Source organism: Beta vulgaris, chromosome 6, assembly GCF_026745355.1.
Source record: "Beta vulgaris subsp. vulgaris cultivar EL10 chromosome 6, EL10.2, whole genome shotgun sequence".
In the NCBI taxonomy this organism is placed as follows: domain Eukaryota; kingdom Viridiplantae; phylum Streptophyta; class Magnoliopsida; order Caryophyllales; family Amaranthaceae; genus Beta; species Beta vulgaris.
In genome coordinates this window covers 16830424-16838522 of record NC_079207.1, presented here as the reverse complement: position 1 = coordinate 16838522, position 8099 = coordinate 16830424, and positions in this window count along the sequence as shown.

The window sequence follows — 8099 nt, the reverse complement described above, 5'->3', positions numbered from 1 at the left end:
ATGCTTGTTTTTTCGTTGGCTCAATTACAAATTGATTGCCTCTAACATTTAAGTTAATTTTTTAATGTTATACTTGAGTTTGACTTTGTTTTTTTTCCTTTTTCTAGTAGTAGTACTTGTTTTATTTACTTATGGGTAATTAATTAATTTGTAGGGGAGACATCATAGATCCCCCTTCCCTTATATAAGATTTGACTATCAAGTATGGACAATATGACATCAATATTCTCTTATAAGTTACGTAATAAGAGTGTTAGAGATGTATATACTTGGTTAAGTCTTTTTAGTTACTTATAATTATTATCAGACTTCATCATATTTTATTTGAAACATTAGACAACAAAGTCATAGTGTATTGATGGTTAAGCTCTTATTTTTCATTTCAAAGGTCACGTGTTCGATACCTTACACTTACACATTTTTTTAAAGTGAGGAGTACAGTTGGATATAAAACATTTGCATTAGAAATTTGAGGAGAGTGTCATGTGGCAAATAAGCTTTCTTTCGCACGCCTTTTAATATATTTGTATAAATAATTATATAAATAGATAGATAGATAAGTTATATAGATGTTCTTGTAGTGTTTCAGTTAAGTAAGGCTGATTAGGGGCTTAGGGCCCTCCACTATTGCTAGTAATAGTATCATTATATCATATAGTGACGAATAGTATCGACCACCAAAACTTAGCTTGGGTGATGTCAAGCAACAGTATCTTTTTTTTTTTTATAATCAAGGGGTGACTCTACTAAAGTCTAAAGTCTAAAGTCTAAAGTCTAAAGTCTGAAGTCTTAAATTACTACTATATAGCAAGTCTTAAACTACTAAAGTCTATATATCAAGGATGTTTTGGTCTAGTGGTTAAGATTGATGTGTTGTGAATAATAAGTCACATGTTCGAATCCCCCTCCCCTACTTTATACTTTGCCAATAATATCATTTTAGGAATAAACAATGGTGAAAATTACGCATTAGCTACCTTAAAAGACCATAAACACTACAAACGCATCTATATAAATATATTAAAAAAGACGTTCCAATCAAAAGAACATTGCCACATGGTACTATTATCAAGCTACTTTTTAAATGAAATGTAGAGTTTAACCACTAATCCACTATAATTTTAATGCTTAATATTTCAAAGTAAAACATAATAAAGTCTTATAATTGTATGGAATTATAATGACATAGACAACCTTTTTTTTTATCTCTAACACTTTTATTCCATTAGAATTATTATTTCTATCCCCAATTCCTTTTAGTTTCTTTTTAAACAACTTATCATGCATAAGGTCCATCTTACAATTTCACACTAGACTAAACATTATGAAAAGCTAATAAAATTAATTATGAAATTTATGAAAAATAATAATATATTTGATAACTGACTCGGACCATTGCTCGGGTCAAAATACTAGTTAACAACTAACAAGTCACCATTCATAAGAAACAAGTCATACTCAGTGATGGAGCCAGCTGGGGGGGACATGGGGACAAATGTCCCCCACTTTAAAAAAATAATTTCTTTTAAAAAAAAATCGAAAAAAAAATACGCTCAGGGAGGGAGTCAAACGCGTTAAATGTTTTGAAAAAAAATACTGAAGAGTGAAGAGAGAGATTGAGGAAGACGTCGACCGGAGTCCAGAGATTTAGAGTCGTCGGAGCCGACGACGACGACCGTTGAGGAACGAACTACGAAGTCACGAACACTCGAAGTCTCGAACGACGAACAGGAAGCGAAGAGTTGCGACGGCCGACGGCTGAAGCGAAGCAAAGCCGCGCACCGCCACCCCCATCGCCCACGCGTACGTCGCCGTCGCCGACTATCCGACTCGTCGGCCGCCATTACATTTTTCAGGCAGTTTGTAAGTTTTCTTAACTAACCCTAAGTTTTAGTTTTAGTTTTAGTTTTTTTTAAGGTAATATTTTATATTTACAATTTACATTGTTTGGTTTTGAATTACTGAATTATGATATTTTTGAAATATTAATTTGTGATTGTGGATTTATAGTTGTTGATTGATTTGTTGAATTGTTGTTGGTTTGGAAATTGGAATTGCTCATGAACTCATGATTAGGAAATTGTTAGTTTGCAATTTGAAATTTCTAATTAGGAAATTATAAATATGAGTTGATTTATAATTGAAATCAATATTGAATAGTTTGGTTTAAAGAGGAATACTTTGATATGTAATTGATTAATGTTTATCAATTTAATATATAGGAAATGGCAAGTGATTCACATTCACTTAATTTTAACAAGTCCAAAGCTAAGGGAAAACAACCCTATCTTCGACAATTTCTCTTTAAAAGAATAATCCCAAGAAACTTCTTCACCCGCTCATAGTGAAACACCTCAAAATGAATCTCCTTCATTTACCTCTCCTCAAACTCATGATGTTGATATGGATGTTGGTGGTTCAAATACTTGTAATTTTTATTTTTAGTTTAATTTTTTTTTGTCATATTTCTTAGATTGTAAGACTATAAGCATTTTGGAATTTTCAATGTAAAACATTAAGTATTAATCAACTTGTGCTGTATTGTTTTTTTTTTACATATTTTTTTTTCGAATGTTTGACGGTCAAATTTTGTGCCCCCACTTTGAGAATCCTGGCTCCGCCACTGGTCATACCAATATGGTAAAGCAAGCGCTTGTAACATTGTAGATTGAGATGTAGTGGTATGACAATCTCATACTTCATCCGTTCTGTTTTAAATAAAGCATTGGGTGAAATGACACTAGCCGTTGATCAATTTTGACTCCAATTTATCGCCATTATATAAAGAAAAACATAATCAAGTGGGATTTTGTTAGATTCGTCTCGATGCATACTATCAAATTATTTTTTATATTTTTTTACGTGTGCACAACTAAAGATATTAAACGATTAAAGAAGCACGTTGGCTTGCGTGAAAAAGCAAACGTTTCATTTAGAACAGAACGAAGGAAGTATAAGTTTTGGCACGTTTATAATGATAATCATGTTCTCATAATTGTATCAAATTTATTTTGTAACATATTATATTAATTTTAAAAGCTAATTTGTTAGATTATCACTTAATTATATATCGACTTTCATTAATATATATAATTTGAAAGAGAATCATGTGGGAGCCCAATGGTTGGAGCTCCCACCTCTCAACCTCATAGTGGGGGGTTCGACTCTCATCAACCCCATATTTGGGGTCATGGGGTGTTTGTGTGGATTTATGCTTCTGGGTATAAATCCCCAGTTTCTAGTCTCTAGAAATTTCTTTATGGGTTGGGATCCCCTTCTTACCCCCTAACTCATGAGGGTTTAGCCTACTTGAACTAGTAAATTACCGAATCAAAAAAAAAAATTAATATAATTTGAAAAGTAACATTATTTAACCTCTAAAATCTTAAGCAATAAGCATCATCTTAAGAGACTATATACGAAAGAATAATCTAAAAAGGTTTAACAAATGATAGTGCAGTTTAGGTCAAAAGATCTATATAAAATTTAACATATGATGGTGCATTTAGGTCGAAAGATCTATATAAAATTTAAGAAAAGAAATCGAGTAGCTTGATAAGTTCTCGAGTCAAACAAATAGATAATGAGATAGTGTTGGATTTCCATTTGATTAAATTAGAAGCAACTTGACTTGTTTAAAATCTTTTTATAAACTTATATAGTTATATTTGTCACTGAAATCTTAAAAGTTCTAAACCATTAGCAAAATGTTTGTACGTGGATAATGTTGTTATTCCACGAATTCGTCACATTAATTTCCTTTCATTGCCATTGGTTGCTTCTGATCTGTTGCAACTTAATGACTGAAGCATGAGTTTAATATCGCAACTTGATTCATTTATTATAGTTGTTAAGTTGTCATGTCTTCGAACTTTTATGCTTGGATTTGTGTCGAGTTCGTTTCTCTTGATTGGATAAATCCAATACAATTGAGGTATTTCTGGTTTATTAAGTGATAGACCACTACCTATAATATTGAGTCCTTCTCAGTTCTCATAACATCAAATCTCATAGTTACGTGACACATAACACAAGTTGAAGAATTTTATTCGAAAAAATTGATTCTAATAATCTAATCTTTGGACCGTTCGCTTAAATTAGTCCCATCTTTTGATTATTTATTAATAATCCAACATTTGAGCACAATTTGCTCATATTGAAAAGTGACACCGATAACCTGTAGAAGTTGTAAAATTAAATATTTTGTATTTTTTTCATATTTCTCTTTTCTTTTCTAATCTCTAGCTTTGAATCTGTCTTACCTCCATTTCTCTCTTTCTCCCATCACCACCCCCTCACCAGCGACAACGTCATACCTCCCCTGCGAGCAATCACCAACCCCTGCCCCGTCCCCTGAGCAAAATGCCATGACAAGTGACACCCCTCCTCCTGTGCAAAACCAGAAACAAAAGAATACAAATTGATAAGCCATATATCTACGAAAATGCACCGCTCTCATCTCAGTCGTCTCCTTCATTCCTCATTTTTCCAACGTATGATCTTTCTCTTCATTCTTCATCACCTGCAACGCCAATCCATCATGTTTCTCATTTTTTTTCAATCTTTCATCGGTAAGTTTTTTAATTAAATTCTCCTCTATTACTTCATTCCTAAACAGCTCATTTCTCCCCTTCTTTTTCTCTTTTATCTTCTTGTCCCCCTCTTTCTCTCTCCTCCTCTACTTCTCTCCCATGGCGTTCTTATTTAATTTAGGGTTTTCAATTGATTATTGCGAATTTCAGTTATTATTGTTTAGGTTTAAGGTTATTAAAAAAATGGCGGAACATGCGAGTCCAGGCGATGGCAACCATGAAAGTGGTGAGCAAAGTCCGCATTCCCATGTTCGAGATCAGGACAAATATTAGTCGGATTGGTAATGATAGTGGATAGTAGTTGGCAACCTTGGTGGCAAGGCTTGGTGGTTGGAAGTGAGTGATTGCTGGTTAGGTTTTGTGGTTGGTGGTGATTTGTGGTGGATGGTAGTGGGTGTCTGGCGGTGCGGCGGTTGCGTGGTGGTGGATGGTGGTGGTGTGGGGCGAAATGCAAGGGGTTGGAAGTGGTGTTGTTGTTGTTGGCTTTAGTGGTGGTGTGGTTGGTGGTTAATTGTAATAGTAAATATTAAATTAAATTAAAATTAATTAATTAGATTAGAGCGAATTAGAACAAAACACGTGTCTAATTAATCTAATCTAATGGTCACCAACTTGTTTCAACAGGTCACGGTTCAATATGAGTTGATTGTGTTAAAAGGTTAGATTATTAAAAAAATAATCAAAATGTGAGATTAACTTGAGCGAACGGTCTAAATATTGGATAATCAAATCAATTTTTCCATTTTATTGGACTAATTATTAAGTAAAAAATGTAATGATGATGGAACATCCATCTTTTATCTTTTATAGTTGTAATAACAAAATGTATACTTCTTTCTAAAAGCCCGTGTTATGAAAAGAAAGATGGTTTTTTCATCCTTTTCATTTTCATAATAAACCAAGTTCAGTAATTAGCTAAGTAGAGGTTTGTACTTTTCAATAATATGTTTTTTAATTTCTCTGTTTTGAAATAAGTAAAATATTTCTCTCATAAAACTCTCATATAAAAGATAGAATTATTTTAATTATTTCAAAATGAAGAAAATATATGTTTTCCCCCTCATATATATGGTGTTTAATCCTTCCTCATTTACTAGTGATAGATTTGTTAGTCTTTCAATATGTTCAGGAGAATAAGGTAAAATATATTTTTATGATTGTCAAATAATTCATTTTTTTAAAAAAAGATATTATTTCATTTGTGAGTTAATATAACATGTGTTGTTATAAACTTATAATACACTTTTAAGTCTCTAAGTACTCCCCCCGTCTCATAATATAAGTCATGAAATGTTTTTACACGGGAATTAAGGGAAAGTGAAATCTTGTTTTATTTGAATAAAAAGATTCATTTTTATTGGGAAACACTTACATTATTTTTTCTTTTTAACAAAAAATAAAAACTGAATATTAATGTTGCATGGTATACTATATAGAGGAGTTCAATAGGGTAAAATATTCCATGTTGTCATTAATAATGACGCATTGGAAGCTGAAATTATAAGGACATTTTGGGAATTATATTATTTTCATGAGGATATTTTGGGCATAATATTGATTGAAAATAGATATAGGACTTATATTTTGGGACACCTTATAAGAAAACATAACTTATATTATGGGACATAGGGAATAATTAATAACCCTTTTAATTATTTTGTTTAACTTTTGTCGCTTTATTTTAGATGATGTACTAGCTTTATGGCCCATGCATAATGCATGAGCGTATTTTTGGCTTTATTATGGAGTATATTTTAGAAGTCACACAATAACAATCACTTAACTTCTCGTATTACACAAATTTAATAAATCATAAGGTAAGATTGGTTAAAGAACAATAATGACAAATGTAATTTCCAAATAAATTTATACATTTTCAAACACTTCATTGTAAACTACATTTGTCGTACTTGTACGTACACCGTGTTCTTGATCAAACGGAAGGATATTCATACCATTTTTGCTCGTCACTCTGGAAAAGACAACATAAAATTGACCATGACTGAAAAAGGTGTATCGTGCTTAATGGACATAAATATTTTTATTTATTAAGTAGCCTCTTCTATTCCAAATTTATTAAATGCATTATTATTAGAATGCATGCATATAAAGTTGAAAGAGTAAAAAATGTAAAACTAAATAATCGTACAATATCATGATTAATTCAGAATAATTTGAAATTGGCTTACAACCCGTGACTATGTATTACAATTATGACTTGTGACTTACTCCCTCTGTTTTTTTTTATCATTCCTACTTTGACTTTGCACGTTTGCCAATGCACGTTTTAAAACTTAAATATCTTTAATTATATATTAGTAAAAATTATAACGATTGAATTTTAATAAAGTACTAATTGAGACGAATCAAACAAGACCCCACATGACTATGTTTTTTCTTATAAATTGAGAACATTTGAGAAGATTCTCTCTATGCATGAATAGTGTCAAGATTCTAAGTGAGAAAGATAAAAAAAAACAGAGGGAGTATTTGTAATAATTAGTATCCATCACATTGATTATGGTGAAATTGGTTCACAATGCGTGAGTTGCATAAGTATGACTTGTGACTTATGGCTTATAATCAGTGAGCTGCACTTATAATTTTTTAAATCCATAATTCATGATCATATTGATTATTTTTTGTTTTATAAATTTTAGAATTTAAGAAGTTTCTCTTAAAAATGTGGTGTGATATTAGCTCGTGATATAAAAATTTTACCGTCATCATGTATTAAAATGCTCAAAAATTTAGCTTATGACCAGTGCGTTCAGTGACTAATGTAGTTAATATTATGGTGGAAAACGTAATCAATCTTTTCTTAAAAAAAATATTTTGAAAAATATAGTCATATACGTTGTTAAAATCCCGATCCGAATCTAATGATTCTACAATTCAAAGTAGGACACCGGTAGACCTGGCAATCGGACCAATCGGATCGGATTCGGACCGGACCAATTCAGATCGGACCGTTTTCGGATCAAGTTACATTCGGACTGGGATCGGACCGGATCGGACCGTTTCGGATTGGGTCATCGTTCGGGCTATTATTTCGGATCGGATTCGGACCGGACCAATTCAGATCATATCGTTTTCGGATCAAGTTACATTCGGACCGGGATCGGACCGGATCAGATCGTTTCGGATTGGGTCATCGTTCGGACTATTATTTCGGATCGGAATCGGACTATGGTGGAATGAATGGAATACTTATGCCAATGATATTTTTTTATATAAAAAACGGGTAAGTTTCGGGTATTTCGGATCAAAGCCTAATCGAAACCAATAATTTCGGATCGGTTTACCTTCAGGTCGGATCGGGTAAGATTATATTGGATCATTCGGATTTCGGATGAGTTTCGGATCGGGATTCGGACCGGATCGGGACCGTTTCGGATTCGGATCAATGTCCGGACTGTCTCGTTCGGACCCAGATCGGACTACGGATCGGATATTTCGGACCGGATTTTCGGATCAGGACCAACTTTGCCGGGTCTAGACACCGGT